General features: G+C 41.1%; 1 long non-coding RNA gene across 1 annotated transcript in view; it reads left to right on the top strand.

The window, feature by feature from the left end:
* The window catches only part of LOC133658150 (uncharacterized), a 41,847-nt gene extending 27,621 nt beyond the window's left edge, over positions 1–14,226 (top strand). Inside the window, exons 2-4 of the long non-coding RNA XR_009827402.1 lie at positions 8,725–8,840; positions 13,826–13,953; positions 14,073–14,226. This is a non-coding gene — a long non-coding RNA (uncharacterized LOC133658150). The remainder of the gene's footprint in view (positions 1–8,724; positions 8,841–13,825; positions 13,954–14,072) is intronic.
* The last annotated feature ends 1,645 nt before the right edge of the window (positions 14,227–15,871 follow it).

The following is a 15,871-nucleotide window of genomic DNA, read 5'->3' as shown; positions in this document are numbered from 1 at the left end:
GCAGATCCATTCTATGTGTCATACTTGATCATTTCGCGATATTGCCATATTTTTGCTGAAAGGATTTAGTAGAGAACATTGACGATAAAGTTCGCAACTTTTGGTCTCTGATAAATAAAAGCCTTGCCTGTACCGGAAGTAGCGTGACGTCACAGGTTGAAAGGCTCCTCACATTTCCCCATTGTTTACACCAGCAGCGAGAGAGATTCGGACTGAGAAAGCGACGATTACCCCATTAATTTGAGCGAGAATGAATGATTCGTGGATGAGGAACGTTAGAGTGAAGGACTCGAGTGCAGTGCAGGACGTATCTTTTTTCGCTCTGACCGTAAGTTAGGTACAAGCTGGCTCATTGGATTCCACACTTTCTCCTTTTTCTATTGTGGATCACGGATTTGTATTTTAAACCACCTGGGATACTATATCCTCTTGAAAATGAGAGTCGAGAACGCGAAATGGACATTCACAGTGACTTTTATCCCCACGACAATACATCGGCGAAGCACTTTAGCTACGGAGCTAACGAGATAGCATCGGGCTAAAATGCAGATAGAAACAAAAGAAATAAACCCCTGACTGGAAGGATAGACAGAAGATCAACAATACTATTAAACCATGGACATGTAACTACACGGTTAATGCTTTCCAGCCTGGCGAAGCTTAACAATGCTGTTGCTAACGACGCCATTGAAGCTAACTTAGCTACGGGACCTCACAGAGCTATGCTAAAAACATTAGCTCTGCACCTACGCCAGCCAGCCCTCATCTGCTCATCAACACCCGTGCTCACCTGCGTTCCAGCGATCAACATAGCGACAAAGGACTTCACCTGATCACCGATGCGGTCGGCGGCCCGGAGATGGAGAAAGTCAAGGTGAGGTTGGCGGCTAGCGCGTCTGCTATCCATCTCAAAGTCCTCATGGTTGTGTTGCTGCAGCCCGCCGCTAATACACCGATCTCACCTACAACTTTCTTCTTTGCAGTCTTCATTGTTCATTAAACAAATTGCAAAAGATTCACCAACACAGATGTCCAGAATACTGTGGATTTTGGGATGAAAACAGAGCTCTTTTTGTATTGGATCCAATGGGGTCCGAATACTTCCGTTCTCTCCATGACGTCACGCGCATACGTCATCATACATAGACGTTTTTAACCGGAAGTTTCCCGGGAAATGTAAAATGTCACTTTATAAGTTAACCCGGCCGTATTGGCATGTGTTGCAATGTTAAGATTTCATCATTGATATATAAACTATCAGACTGCGTGGTCGCTAGTAGTGGCTTTCAGTAGGCCTTTAATATTAGTACATTCTCACTAATAACAAGTGCACTTTTCTTGGTAGAAAAAAAAAAGAGACGTTTTTGCTCAATATGTTGAAAAATATTCTTAAATGAAGTAAATGCTAGTGCCATTATCTTGACATAATGATATGCGCTCGGCATTACATTTCTTGACACCAGCAAACTTATACTAAAAACTAGTTTATTGTTCTTAATGGAAAGGCAACAAGGCAAGCGCTTGTTACTCTCGGGGTCTCCTAGCCGCTCAGGCAAATCATATTGTCTAAAAATGCATTTTTCCATGGACAACATGACATCATCACGCCAAGTGCGTGCTCTTTCAGTCAATTAGTGCGCATATACAGCCTGGACCCCGGACAACATTTTTTTTAATTGTAATTTGGAATAATTTACCTGAATGTGCATGAACTATTTCTGTTCAAAATTGTTAGAAATTAGGGATGTCCGATAATGGCTTTTTGCTGATATCCGATATTCCGATATTGTCCAACTCCTTAATTAATGATACCAACCGATACCGATATCAACCGATATATGCAGTCGTGGAATTAACACATTATTATGCCTAATTTGGACAACCAGGTATGGTGAAGATAAGGTACTTTTTAAAAAAAATTGTAAAATAAGATACATAAATTAAAAACATTTTCTTGAATAAAAAAGAAAGTAAAACAATATAAAAACAGTTACATAGAAACTAGTAATGAATGAAAATGAGTCAAAGTAACTGTTAAAGGTTAGTACTATTAGTGGAGCAGCAGCACGCACAATCATGTGTGCTTACGGACTGTATCCCTTGCAGACTGTATTGATATATATTGATATATCATGTAGGAAGCAGAATATTAATAACAGAAAGAAACAACCCTTTTGTGTGAATGAGTGTAAATGGGGGAGGGAGGATTTTGGGGTCGGTGCACTAATAGTAAGTGTATCTTGTGTTTTTTTTATGTTGATTTAATAAAAAAATAAAAATAAAAAAACGATACCGATAATAAAAAAACCGATACCGATAATTTCCGATATTACATTTTAACGCATATATCGGCCGATAATATCGGCAGGCCGATATTATCGGACATCTCTATTAGAAATGTTAAATGTTTAAATATGAACTGTCAGTTTACTGTACTGTGCCAACTGTACTACTATATGAGTACCTATTTTCTATTGTTTCATTGACAATAAAACAGCAAAGTCCATTTGGCTGTCATCTGTTTTAATTATGAGACACAATTGTGTCAAAGTCATGATTTTTTATTTCATGCTTGAAATAAGAAATGATGACTTTAAAAAAGTAGTTTTATACTTGTGAGTGTTGATGACACAACAGTTGATATTCTAGTTTCAAGCATGTTTTACTCAATATAGGTCATAACATCTCAGCAACAAGCTGTAATATCTTACTGACATCATTTAGGAACAAAACACTTAAAACAAGTAAAACACTCTCACATAAAATCTTATGTATGGCCGTGCAAGTCCCGGGATGCCCAAAATGTCCAAAACGCACCCAGCAAAGTCCCACGGGGATGCGGGGAGAAAAGTGAGAAAAATCGGTAAAATGTTCAAAAATCCTACCCGGGTTCGAGTGCCACAAGTCTTAAGACTTGTGGCACTCCATGTGGGACTCCAACCTGGGTAGGTATTTTGAACATTTTTGCAGACTTTTCCAACTTTTCCAACTTTTATCCCCCCTCCCCGTCGGACTAGGCCCGGGTGTGTTATGGACATTTTGGGCATCCCGGGACTTGCGCGGCCGGCGGCGGGTCTTGTGGGACTCGAACCTGGGTAGGTATTTTGAACATTTTTGGGGACTTTTGCCCACTTTTCTCACCTTTCTCCCCCACTTCCCGTGGGACTTTGCTGGGTGTGTTTTGGACATGTTTTGCCACCCCGGGACTTGTGCGGCCGGCGGCGGGACTCGTGGGACTGGAACCCGGGGAGGTATTTTGGACAAAATTGGGACTTTTGACCATTTTGGCCGCCTTTTCCCCTCTTCTTCCCCACCTTCCTGTGCACCATTGCTGGGTGTGTTTTGGACATTTGGACAAAAATAGTTTCAAGCATGTTTTACTCAATATAGGTCATAACATCCCAGCAACAAGCTGTAATATCTTACTGAGATCATTTAGGACCAAAACACTTAAAACAAGTAAAACACTCTCACATAAAATCTTATGTATGGCCGCGCAAGTCCCGGGATGCCCAAAATGTCCAAAACGCACCCAGCAAAGTCCTACGGGAATGCTGGGAGAAAAATGAGAAAAATCGGTAAAATGTTTAAAAATCCTACCCGGGTTCGAGTGCCACAAGTCTTAAGACTTGTGGCACTCCATGTGGGACTCCAACCTGGGTAGGTATTTTGAACATTTTTGCAGACTTTTCCAACTTTTCCAACTTTTATCCCCCCTCCCCGTCGGACTAGGCCGGGTGTGTTATGGACATTTTGGGCATCCCGGGACTTGCGCGGCCGGCGGCGGGTCTTGTGGGACTCGAACCTGGGTAGGTATTTTGAACATTTTTGCAGACTTTTCCAACTTTTCCAACTTTTATCCCCCCTCCCCGTCGGACTAGGCCGGGTGTGTTATGGACAATTTGGGCATCCCGGGACTTGCGCGGCCGGCGGCGGGTCTTGTGGGACTCGAACCTGGGTAGGTATTTTGAACATTTTTGGGGCCTTTTGCCCACTTTTCTCACCTTTCTCCCCCACTTCCCGTGGGACTTTGCTGGGTGTGTTTTGGACATTTTTCACCACCCCGGGACTTGTGCGGCCGGCGGCGGGACTCGTGGGACTGGAACCCGGGGAGGTATTTTGGACAAAATTGGGACTTTTGACCATTTTGGCCGCCTTTTCCCCTCTTCTTCCCCGCCTTCCTGTGCACCATTGCTGGGTGTTTTGGACATTTGGACAAAAATAGTTTCAAGCATGTTTGACTCAATATAGGTCATCACATCTCAGCAACAAGCTGTAATATCTTACTGACATCATTTAGGAACAAAACACTTAAAACAAGTAAAACACTCTAACATAAAATCTGCTTAGTGAGAAGAATTATCTTATCAGACAGAAAATAAGCAAATATTACCCTTATTTGACATATTTCATCTTACTGAGATTTCACTTTTTGCAGTGTGGCCCTCATGCATGTTGAAGTATAAACACTCTTCTCCTCCAGACTCTTCTGCCTCGCCTCCATCTTTCTATCTGTGGCCTCCTCAAGAACCCACCCAACATCCTTTCCCCTCCCACCACCCTGTCTGCCAGCTATGTAGGCTACCTCCATGGAGACCCTTGGTGGGGTTTTTTTATTTAAGTTCACACTCACCCAACCTCTCCTTCTTTTTCCCTCTCATTGCAATGTTGCCCCAAGTTCCCACCTCTCACCCCGAGCCCTTTTCTGGTAGCACCTCTCATCCTCCGAACACCTCTGGATTCACCGAGTAGCCTGGCTGCCTTTTTGGGGAATCAGGACACATGCCACTCATGCTCAAACATCTTGTTTATTTCTCCACTATTTTAGTATTATAAAATATAATATATATATATATATATATATATATATATATATATATATATATATATATACAGTACAGGCCAAAAGTTTGGACACACCTTCTCATTTCAATGTGTTTTCTTTATTTTCAGGACTATGAAAATGTCAGGTAGACTACCTCTTGAAGCTCATGGAGAGAATGCCAAGAGTGTGCAAAGCAGTAATAAGAGCAAAGGGTGGCTATTTTGAAGAAACTAGAATATAAAACATGTTTTCAGTTATTTCACCTTTTTTTTTTTTGTTAAGTACATAACTCCACATGTGTTCATTCATAGTTTGATGTGACAATCTACAATGTAAATAGTCATGGAAATAAAGAAAACATTGAATGAGGAGAAGGTGTGTCCAAACTTTTGGCCTGCCCCAAAAGGGACAAGCGGTAGAACATGGATAGATGGATGTATTGTATGTATGTATGTTTTTTTAAATAATATATTTAAATATATTTAACAAAGGGTGGCGACTAGCGGTAGAAAATGGATGGATGGATGGATTGTTGTGATAGAGCTGTTATCTATTTTATTATTATATTATGGAGGCAGCACGGTGGAAGAGGGGTTAGTGCGTCTGCCTCACAATACAAAGGTCCTGAGTAGTCGTGAGTTCAATCCCGGCCTCGGGCTCTTTCTGTGTGGAGTTTGCATGTTCCTCCCACCTCCAAAGACATGCACCTGGGGATAGGCCCCTCCCACCTCCAAAGACATGTACCTGGGGATAGGCCCCTCCCACCTCCAAAGACATGCACCTGGGGATAGGCCCCTCCCACCTCCAAAGACATGTACCTGGGGATAGGCCCCTCCCACCTCCAAAGACATGTACCTGGGGATAGGCCCCTCCCACCTCCAAAGACATGTACCTGGGGATAGGCCCCTCCCACCTCCAAAGACATGCACCTGGGGATAGGCCCCTCCCACCTCCAAAGACATGTACCTGGGGATAGGCCCCTCCCACCTCCTAAGACATGCACCTGGGGATGGCCCCTCCCACCTCCAAAGACATGCACCTGGGGACAGGCCCCTCCCACCTCCTAAGACATGCACCTGGGGATAGGCCCCTCCCACCTCCAAAGACATGCACCTGGGGATAGGCCCCTCCCACCTCCAAAGACATGTACCTGGGGATAGGCCCCTCCCACCTCCAAAGACATGCACCTGGGGATAGACACCTCCCACCTCCAAAGACATGCACCTAGGGATAGGCCCCTCCCACCTCCAAAGACATGCACCGGGGGATAGTCCCCTCCCACCTCCAAAGACATGCACCTGGGGATAGGCCCCTCCCACCTCCAAAGAAATGCACCTGGGGATAGGCCCCTCCCACCTCCAAAGACATGCACCTGGGGATAGGCCCCTCCCACCGGATTTAGTACAGAACAACGACGATAAAGTTCGCAACTTTTGGTCTCTGATAAAAAAAAAGCCTTGCCCCTACCGGAAGTAGCGTGACGACACCGGGGGAAGGACTGCTCGTATTTTCCTATTGTTTACACCAGCAGCGAGGGCGATTCGGACCGAGAAAGCGACGATTACCCCATTAATTTGAGCGAGGATGAAAGATTTGTGGATGAGGAACGTGAAAGTGAAGGACTAGCGTGCAGTGCAGAACGTATCTTTTTTCGTTCTAAACATAACTTAGGTACAAGCTGGCTCATTGGATTCCACACTCTCTCCTTTTTCTATTGTGGATCACGGATTTGTATTTTAAACCACCTGGGATACTATATCCTCTTGAAAATGAGGGTCGAGAACGTGAAATGGACATTGTTTTTGATTGATTGAGACTTTTATTAGTAGGTTGCACAGTGAAGTACATATTCCGTACAATTGACCACTAAATGGTAACACCCCAATAAGTTTTTCAACTTGTTTAAGTCGGGGTCCACTTAAATTGATTCATGATACAGATATATACTATCATATATACTATCATCATAATACAGTCATCACACAAGATAATCACATTGAATTATTTACATTATTTACAATCAGGGGTGTGGAGGGGGGGGGTAGGATATGGACAGCAAGTAGTGGACAGAGAGAGAGAGAGAGAGAGAGAGAGAGAGAGAGAGAGAGAGAGAGAGAGAGAGAGAGAGAGAGAGAGAGAGAGAGAGAGAGAGAGAGAGAGAGAGAGAGAGAGAGAGAGAGATCAGAAGGCATAAGAAGAAGTATCTGCATTTGTTTGTTTATATTTGATTATCAGCAATTGATTATTAGCAATCCGGGGAGGGTGTTAGTTTAGGGTTGTAGTTGCCTGGAGGTGAACTTTTATTGCGGTTTTGAAGAAGGATAGAGATGCCCTTCCTTTTATACCTGTTGGGAGCGCATTCCACATTGATGTGGCATAGAAAGAGAATGAGTTAAGACCTTTGTTAGTTCGGAATCTGGGTTTAACGTGGTTAGTGGAGCTCCCCCTGGTGTTGTGGTTATGGCGGTCATTTACGTTAAGGAAGTAGTTTGACATGTACTTCGGTATCAGGGAGGTGTAGCGGATTTTATAGACTAGGCTCATTCACAGTGACTTTTATCTCCACGACAATACATCGATGAAGCTCTTTAGCTACTGAGCTAACGTGATAGCATCGGGCTTTCCTGCATATAGAAACAAAACAAATAAGTCCCTGACTGGAAGGATAGACAGAAGATTAACAATACTACCAAACTCTGGACATGTAAATAAACGGTTAATGCTTTCCAGCTTGGCGAAGCTTAATAATGCTGTTGCTAACGACGCCATTGAAGCTAACTTAGCTACGGAACCTCGACAGAGCTATGCTAAAAACATTAGCTCTGCACCTACGCCAGCTCTCATCTGCTCATCAACACCCGTGCTCACCTGCGTTCCAGCGATCGACGGTACGACGAAGGACTTCACCCGATCACCGATGCGGTTGGCGGCCCGGAGACGGAGGAAGTCAAGGTGAGGTCGTTCGGCTGCTATCCTCAAAGTGCTCCTGGTTGTGTTGCTGTAGTCCGCCGCTAATACACCGATCCCACCTGCAGCTTTCTTCTTTGCAGTCTCCATTGTTCATTAAACAAATTGCAAAAGATTCACCAACACAGATGTCCAGAATACTGTGGAATTTTGAAATGAAAACAGAGCTTTTTGTATTGGATTCCATAGGCTCCGAATACTTCCGCTTCCACTGTTGATGTCACGCGCAAACGTCATCATATCGAAATGTTTTCAGCCGGAAGTTTGCCGGGAAATTTAAAATGTCACTTTATAAGTTAACCCGGCCGTATTGGCATGTGTTGCAATGTTAAGATTTCATCATTGATATATAAACTATCAGACTGCGTGGTCGCTAGTAGTGGCTTTCAGTAGGCCTTTAAAGATGTAAAAATATTATTTGGGAATGTCCGGCGGGCCAGATTGAAAAGCTTAAAGGGCCGCATGTGGCCTTCATTTGCCCGGGTGTGTAGTAGGGCAACTGTTGTGGTTTCGACCTTCTTTTTTCGGTAACTCAGCTCAACACAATATTAGAAACGCGCCTCTGTTGTGATGTTATCAACATTCTTGATACAGTTCTACCGGATGTCATTGTGAATGTATACTGTATGTACAGAGTATATTGTATAATCCATAGTTATATATACAATATATCATTAAATATAAATATATATCGATGTACAGTATGTCAAATATACTAGCCTACTGTAAATGTGTGTATATTCCTTGTATATAGCAAGTATGTGTTAAATTGCTGTTGCGATCAATGAGAGAAAACAATGACGGTAAAGTTTACCGTCATTGTTTTCTCTCATCGATCGCAACAGCAATTTAACACATTTCTGTTTACCGGGTAAACAGCAATTGCAGATGCTGAATCGTGACTTGTTGCCCGTTGTCATGCTTCTTCTCAGGAGTGCTGTTGCTTTTGATGGCCACCTGCGTTGGTGAAGGTACAAGTGGGACAATGGAGAGAAAAAAAGGAGAGAGCGTCAGTGATGATTCACCTGTAGCGCGAGCAAGCGGCAAGGTAAATATTCATGTGCGAGAGAGGCAGGCAAACATCGACCATCATTGACACCGCATCTTAGTCCATCCAAGGGTGGGCATAGAGCCTGGAGGACAGATGTCGCGGTAAAGTAGAGAGCTGTGCATTAACCGTCATTTAAAGAAGCTTAAACACTGGTTCAGTGATCAGTAAAGCAATACCTCCAAAACCCATTTTCTGTGGTGTTATCCTACTGTACCTAAAAGAAAACCAGTGACGACAAAGAGGAAACACGATGGTGGCCATAGACCAGGAATTGAAATTGTTACAATATGGCTAAAGCAACACCAAGTAATTCTCTATAAAATTACAAATGAGGTAAAGTGTGACATGTACATTTTTCTTATATGTGTTTGTATTTGGTCACAGAGTCGTTTATTCTATGAAGGAAATATGCCCTTAGATAGCTTTGGGTGTAGTCCATCACGGCTCGTCCAGAGAGTGGTTGCCCTCGCCCCCAGGACGATTGGAATCCTAAAGGAATGCGGGTTTGGATTTTAGGAGTGATTATAAACACATTAGCGACATCTGGTAGGAGCCCCCAAAGGTAGGAGTAGAGATAATAATAATAATAACAATGGATTAGATTTATATAGCGCTTTTCTAGACACTCAAAGCGCTTCACAGAGAAGTGAGAACCCATCATTCATTCACACCTCGTGGTGGTAAATAATTCAACGCAAAAGTTGGGCTGAAAAAATAACCCATAATGTTGAGTTAAAATAACTCAAATAAGGGGGTTGTCCTTCTCTGAACCAGCATTTGGGTTAAAATTAGGTTATTTTTTTAACCCAACATTTTTATTTTATTTTATTATTATTAAAACATTTTTATAAAAAAAAATAATGTCATTATTTTACAAGCACAAAAAAAAAAGGCAATATTGTGATAAAAGTCGGAATTTCCTATGAAAAATGTCACCATTTTGCATTAAAAAGTAATAATTTTACCAAAAAATATAGTAATTTTTTAAAATTTAAATTTTTTTTAATGTGCTGAAAATGTAAATTTCCCCTCGGGGATTATTAAAGTATTTCTGATTCTGATGTACTCAAAAATGAATTGATAGTGTGGGAAATAACCATCAGATCCATTTTCAGGAGCACAAATGAACATAAAGAGATCTTGTTAGTGAAATGTTAGTCATTTGGACGATACAATAATAAGATATATTATAATTTTAAAAAAACCTTGCAGATGTGTGTGGTCTATTCACGTTTGTTAAACGATATTTATCATCAAGACTGAGTCGTGGTGCGCAAAAAAAGGAAGCTTTTTTAGGGGCACAGTCTTGTCTTGCTATCATTGTAGATATTATTAGTATAAAAATAAATTAGGAGGACGTGTTTAATTCTAAAAGGACAAGCTAATAAAAGAACATCTTTTTGAGGGCTTATTTTTGTTACCTCCGTCTCCTCAACAGATGTTTTTACTTTTGAACTTGAGTTTTAGCATGAAGGACTTGTGACATGATGTGCTTTACTATCACCATGTACGCCTGAACAACATCGCTTTGATTTAAACCATATTCTAATGATCTTCTGACCCGCTTATTTCTACAAACTGCACCAACACCAAATATCGTGAGGCACGACTCAACTCTGAGTCTCCCCCCCTCAACCCCCATCACACCCCAAGTTACTAAAGATAATGAATAAATCATATTTGGAATCAAAGGTAGCGCTGGTCAGTGCACACACACACACACACACACACACACACACACACACACACACACACACACACACACACACACTTGTATTTGTTACCTTCTTGAGACCTCCTCTCTTAAGGACTACCCTTTCTAGATAAATAAAGATTTGTATTTACAACATTATTTATATATATATATATATATATATATATATATATATATATATATATATATATATATATATATATACATATATATATATATATATATATATATATATATATATATATATATATATATATATATATATATATATATATATATACGTAACTGTGTGAATACAAAAAAGCTTGTTGTGAAAAACGAGTTGGAATTTCACACGAAAAAGGTCACAATTTCACAAGAAATACTTAAAATTTCGTCAGTATTATAATAAAAGTCGTCATTTTACTCAACAAAATGTTACGAGAAAAACTGAACATTTGGTCAATATTATGATAAAAGTTGGAATTTTACTCAATAACAGTCGCCATTTTACAAGAAAACTGTAAAATGTCGGCCATGTTATAATAATAATCGGAATTTTACTTTGCAAGATGATGACAAATGTCATCATTTTACTTAAAAATAATTCACTATTTTACAAGCACAACAACAAAAATTGGCAATATTGTGATACAAATGGGAATTTCATATGACAAATGTCACCGTTTTGCATTAAAACGTAATCATTTTACAAGAAAAAGTAATAATTTTACGAGAAAATATTGCAATATTACAGAAACAGAAAGAATACGAGAAATTTTTGCCAATTTTATAAGAAAAAGACGTCAACACATCGTGAGAAAAAGACTGTTTTTAGTTAATTAATTAATTTTTTTGGTCATTGTTTTTTAATCTTCATTATTTACTTCAAGGTATTACAGTATGTCTCTATATACATATTTATTTATTTATTTTGTATTAATTATGGCCAAAGGGGATGCATTTCAATTTCTTACACACACATGTTATTTCATATGTTGACCAGAGGGGGAGCACTTTTAAAAGCGACACACAGTCAATTTGAAAAATCTCTCCTTTTTGGGACCACCCTAATTCTGATAGATTTCACCACCAGGGGTGCAAATGAGATCTCTATTTTTTGTTTTTTTGTAATGTGCTTAAGGCCGATGACAAAGGAGTCAGGGACCACAGATGGCCCCTGTGCCGCACTTTGGGCAACCCAGCTGTAGAAGTCTTAGTAGCGTAGTGTATTTGTTCATCCTATGGTCACATATGGGTTGTCTTACGTCAGCACCGGAAGTCGTAAAATCAGCTGGTTTTTTTCCGGGGATGAATAGGGAAGTCCTTCTTTAGCTTGTTTTATCATATATTGCTGCCTTTGTATTTGTCAATGTTTACTTTTGTATGCACATTAAATCAACCAAAAATCCTGACTTTGGAGCAATGTTCACGGACTCTAGTATTTGGCTCTCTATTAGGTGCAATGGTTTTCCGTATTCATGGGACCATGATTTATGTCCTCACTTGTTCACACCTCCTCATATGGAAGATACTTTTCCTTCTTGATATCTCAAGAAAGGTAGAAATACAAGAAGACATACACACACACATTCTTGTATTGTTACATTCTTGAGTCCTCTGAAAAATGCCTAGGACCAGCCTTTCTAGATATATAAAGATTTGTATTTACAACATTAATAATATATACATACTATGCACATATAAAAAAAGCTTGTTGTGAAAAATGAGTTGGAATTCCACAAGAAAAATTTCACAATTGCACAAGAAAAACTCAGAAATTTGGCAGTATTATAATAAAAGTTGTAATTTTACTCAACGCAAGTCAACATTTTGCAAAAAAAACCCGGAACATTTGTGCAATATTATGATAAAAGTTGGAATTTTAGTCAATAACAGTCGCAATTTTACAAGAAAAGCTTAACATTTTGGCAATATTATAATAATATTCGGAATTTAAATTGGCAAAATGATGACAAAAGTCACCCTAATTTTCTATCTATCTTTCCAGTCAGGGGTTTATTTTTTTGTTTCTATATGCAGTTAAAACACGATGCTATCACGTTAGCTCGTAGCTAAAGCATTTCGCCGATGTGTTGTCGTGGAGATAAAAGGCACTGAATGTCCATTTCGCGTTCTCGACTCTCATTTTCAAGAGGATATAGTATCCCAGGTGGTTTAGAATACAAATCCGTGATCCACAATAAAAAAAGGAGAAAGTGTGGAATCCAATGAGCCAGCTTGTACCTAAGTTACGGTCAGGGCGAAAAAAGATACGTCCTGCACTACACTCTAATCCTTCACTCTTACGTTCCTCATCCACGAATCTTTCATCCTCGCTCAAATTAATGGGGTAATCATCACTTTCTCGGTCCGAATCTCTCTCGCTCCATTGTAAACAACGGGGAATTGTGAGGAATACTAGCTCCTGTGACGTCACGCTACTTCCGCTACAGGCAAGGCTTTTTTTTTTATCAGCGAGCAAAAGTTGCGAACTTTATCGTCGATTTTCTCTACTAAATCCTTTCAGCAAAAATATGGCAATATCGCGAAATGATCAAGTATGACACATAGAATGGATCTGCTATTCCCGTTTAAATAAAAAAAAATCATTTCAGTAGGCCTTTAATAATGACTAGTTAGGAGCCAATATGTTACTAATTTACATGTTAATAAGCAACTAATTAATGGTGAATATGTCCCCCATACTAAAGTGTTACCATGTTTTTTTACTGGTGCACAAAATGAAGTGTGCATGAACATCACCTTGTTCAAACAATAAAACCAACACTCACAACAAATGACACACCTGCAAACCAGTCAGCTGTTGCCGTGTCCGTAAGGGAGAAGTTTATATTTACACGATGAGTCGGGTGTGTCTTGACCTCCGCCGAACCCCTGAGCCCGACTCACTGAACCCCTAGGGTGTGATCGAACCCAGGTTAAGAACCACTGCTCTAGTATTTGGCTCTCTATTAGATGCAATGGTTTTTCCGTATTGGGACCATGATTTCGGTCCTAACTTGTCCACACCTCCTCATATGGAAGGTACTTTTCCTTCTTGATGTCTCAAGAAGGGTAGGAATACAAGAACACACACACACACGCCATTCCACCATCATTCTCCTCACGGGGCTTCCATGAATAAATGATGACAGCGTGATACGTCAGTGGGAGTAAAAGAAGAAACTCGCTGCACCCCGTCCACGTTCTACCGCTCCCCCCCCCACTCCTGTGCTCACCTCCAGGCTGTATTTCACAACTGCTGCTCTTTACTTACATGGTGGAGGGCGATCATCACCAGCCCCCTCAGCCCTGGCTCCAGTCACGCATGCAGCCGTCGGGGGAAAGACTCTCACGTCGTGACCGTGGTCTTCCTCACTTTTCTCCGTTTCCTCGTTTCTTTCCCGAGCCACGGTGAGGACCGGGAGAGTCAGCATTCACACACATTCCTCCACTAATCAGTATTCTGCTTCATCACGTCTCCTTTTCTCCTCTTCCATCCCCGCTCTGCCACCTTCTACCTGCACTTCCAGAGGTGCACGCTCAAAAAGTGCAACATTGACCAGGGTTCCTCCACCTGGAGCTTGTCAGCAAGGTGTCACCTCACCCAACATTGGCTACACTTACATGCTTCCCCTCGGGTCACGTCTCACAGCTTGTTGCTAGGCAGAATTCGGGGCGTGCTCATGTGCCACCGAGCTCAATGGAAAAAAATAGTCCAGTCCATAGTGGATCTAACATAATAGTGTGAGAGTCCAGTCCATAGTGGATCTAACATAATAGTGTGAGAGTCCAGTCCATAGTGGATCTAACATAATAGTGTGAGTCCAGTCCATAGTGGATCTAACATAATAGTGTGAGGGTCCAGTCCATAGTGGATCTAACATAATAGTGTGAGAGTCCAGTCCATAGTGGATCTAACATAATAGTGTGAGAGTCCAGTACATAGTGGATCTAGCATAATAGTGTGAGAGTCCAGTCCATAGTGGATCTAACATAATAGTGTGAGTCCAGTCCAATAGTGGATCTAGCATAATAGTGTGAGGGTCCAGTCCATAGTGGATCTAACATAATAGTGTGAGTCCAGTCCATAGTGGATCTAGCATAATAGTGTGAGGGTCCAGTCCATAGTGGATCTAACATAATAGTGTGAGTCCAGTCCATAGTGGATCTAGCATAATAGTGTGAGGGTCCAGTCCATAGTGGATCTAACATAATAGTGTGAGAGTCCAGTCCATAGTGGATCTAACATAATAGTGTGAGAGTCCAGTCCATAGTGGATCTAGCATAATAGTGTGAGAGTCCAGTCCATAGTGGATCTAACATAATAGTGTGAGAGTCCAGTCCATAGTGGATCTAACATAATAGTGTGAGAGTCCAGTCCATAGTGGATCTAACATAATAGTGTGAGAGTCCAGTCCATAGTGGATCTAACATAATAGTGTGAGAGTCCAGTCCATAGTGGATCTAACATAATAGTGAGAGTCCAGTCCATAGTGGATCTAACATAATAGCGTGAGAGTCCAGTCCATAGTGGATCTAACATAATAGTGTGAGAGTCCAGTCCATAGTGGATGTAACATAATAGTGAGAGTCCAGTCCATAGTGGATCTAACATAATAGTGAGAGTCCAGTCCATAGTGGATCTAACATAATAGTGTGAGAGTCCAGTCCATAGTGGATCTAACATAATAGTGAGAGTCCAGTCCATAGTGGATCTAACATAATAGTGTGAGAGTCCAGTCCATAGTGGATCTAACATAATAGTGAGAGTCCAGTCCATAGTGGATCTAACATAATAGTGTGAGAGTCCAGTCCATAGTGGATCTAACATAATAGTGAGAGTCCAGTCCATCGTGGATCTAACATAATAGTGTGAGAGTCCAGTCCATAGTGGATCTAACATAATAGTGTGAGAGTCCAGTCCATAGTGGATCTAACATAATAGTGTGAGAGTCCAGTCCATAGTGGATCTAACATAATAGTGAGAGTCCAGTCCATAGTGGATCTAACATAATAGTGTGAGAGTCCAGTCCATAGTGGATCCAACATAATAGTGAGAGTCCAGTCCATAGTGGGGCCAGCAGGAGATCATCTTGAGTGGAGACGGGTCAGCAGCGCAGAGACGTCAGAGACAAGAGCAGACCCAACAAAGCAACCGAGATAAATAATAAATAATAAACACCTACAATATGATATAGTATCACTTTTATGCAGAAATGTGTTGTAAAAGTTTGTTCTGCATATGTTCCTGACACACGCGGTTGGGGCGGGCTGCTCTGGAAACAAGCCCCGCCCACTCTGCGTTGTTCCTGGTCTGAGCCGCTGTGAC

This window comes from Entelurus aequoreus, linkage group LG10, assembly GCF_033978785.1.
Source record: "Entelurus aequoreus isolate RoL-2023_Sb linkage group LG10, RoL_Eaeq_v1.1, whole genome shotgun sequence".
Classification (NCBI taxonomy): Eukaryota; Metazoa; Chordata; class Actinopteri; order Syngnathiformes; family Syngnathidae; genus Entelurus; species Entelurus aequoreus.
This window is presented reverse-complemented; position numbering and strand designations above follow the sequence as displayed.